General features: G+C 48.9%; 1 non-coding gene across 1 annotated transcript; it reads right to left on the bottom strand.

Moving 5' to 3' along the window:
- Nucleotides 1-1,452: 1,452 nt before the first annotated feature.
- On the bottom strand, nucleotides 1,453-1,523 carry TRNAG-GCC (transfer RNA glycine (anticodon GCC)). Its single transcript has one exon. It is a non-coding gene; the product is annotated as a tRNA-Gly (tRNA).
- Between the last annotated feature and the right edge of the window lie 341 nt (nucleotides 1,524-1,864).

Genomic DNA, 1,864 nt, shown 5'->3' with positions numbered 1-1,864 from the left:
TTTAAAGCCCTCCTTCCTCACTTTGAAGGGCCTCTTTCAATGTGAGGACGGGTCAGGGAGGACCTGGGTTGGGGGACAACAGGCAGCCATTGCAATTCCATGTCCCCGCAGGTTGCTTTTTTGGGGATGCACTGGAGTGTCTTGGAAGGTGGGTTGGGGGGGCCCCACCTCAAAGGCTCACTTCCCACAGGGCTGCTATTGAGGCTGAGGAGGGTGTCTGCGGGGAGGATGGCAGCCCCTGGAACCCTCCTGTCCTAGAGCCAGGCTGCAGGCAGGACTTATTTCGGATGGAATTTCACCATGGTTGCTTTATAAGAGGTGGGGGGAGGGGGCGGACACTAAGTAACACCTCCCAGTAGGCCCTGAGCCCCCGCTTAGGTGGGTGTCCCTGCCCCCAACTGACAGATGCCCATGTGGCCCCATGTAGCTGACGTTCTCTCAGGGATATAAACGAAACTCACCAGAGTTAAGTCCCTGGTGTCATGTGCTAGGGGGTGAACGTGCTCCGAATCCAAAGGAAAACTGATCTCCTCCCACCCACAAGGATGGTCATAATCCAAAAATGGGAAATAGAAAGTGTTGAAGAGAATAGAGAGAAATGGGAACCCTTGTGCATTTCTGGTGGGAAAGTAAAATGGTACAGCCACTGTGGAAAAGTTTGGCAGTTTCTCAAAATGTTACACATAGAGCCACCGTTGTGGTGGTTGTTGGCGACGCTATGCACAATGGAACGAAATGCTGCCCCTTCTTGTGCCATCTCTATGATCAGTTGGGAATTGGACTGTTGTGTTTTCTTTTCTAATAATTTTTTATTATCCATAGGGTTTTCATTGGCCTATTTGCAGAAGTAGATCAGCAGTTCATTCGTCCTAGTCTGTCTTAGCCTGGAAGATCCGCTGAAACCAGTCTGGCATCCTAGCAACATGTGAGCCTCCACTGACAGATGGGTGGTAGCTGCACATGAAATACGTTGGCCGGGAATCAAACCCAGGTCTCCTGCATGGAAGGTGAGGATTCTACTTACCATTGACCCGCCAATGCCCCCATATCCAGAGCACCCAGGGATTACATTATTTTAAAGGCATCTTTCCAGTTAGGAAGGTGTTTGCCTAGTGCAGAGTAAAAATGCTCAAAAATGTTAAAGGAAATACAGACAGAATCTGCCAAGATCTTTCCTGTGCCTGGCACATTTAAACCATCCACATGTCTCCTGGGCTGTATGTCTCATGGAATCCCCACCCTAGCACAGCCCCCACCTGGTCTCCCTGCTTCCATCCTTGCTTTGAAACCTATACATCCACAGTGCTACAGCAGCAGTGCTTTCTAATAACTGCAGATTCACTAGGCCTTTCTTCCTAGTCTATCTTAGTCCAGAAGCTCCACGGAAACCTGTTCAGCATCCTAGCAACAAACAAGCCTCCGTTGACAGACACCTGGTGACTGCCCATGAGGTGCATTGGCTGGGAATTGAACCCAGGTCTCCCCCATGGCAGGTGAGAACTCTACCACTGAACCACCACTGCCCCCAACAATTTCACTCTTAGGCATATACCCAGGAGAAATGAGAACCTCTGTCCACACAAAAACTTGTACACCAGCGTTCACTGCAGCATAACATACAATAGCCAAAAGGTGGAAACAACCCAAGTGCCCATCAACAATGGAATATTAACAACTGAACCTGTGGCCAATGAGTTGATTCCAACTCATAGTGACCCTATGGGACAGAGTAGAACTGTCCCATAGGGTTTCCAAGGAGCAGCTGGTAGATTCGAACTGCCAACCTTTTGGTTAGCAGCTATAACTCTTAACCACTGTGCCACCAGGGTTTTAATGGAATATTACTCAGCTATAAAAACAAATA

Source organism: Loxodonta africana, chromosome 3 (assembly GCF_030014295.1).
Source record: "Loxodonta africana isolate mLoxAfr1 chromosome 3, mLoxAfr1.hap2, whole genome shotgun sequence".
NCBI classification, from domain to species: domain Eukaryota; kingdom Metazoa; phylum Chordata; class Mammalia; order Proboscidea; family Elephantidae; genus Loxodonta; species Loxodonta africana.
This window is presented reverse-complemented; position numbering and strand designations above follow the sequence as displayed.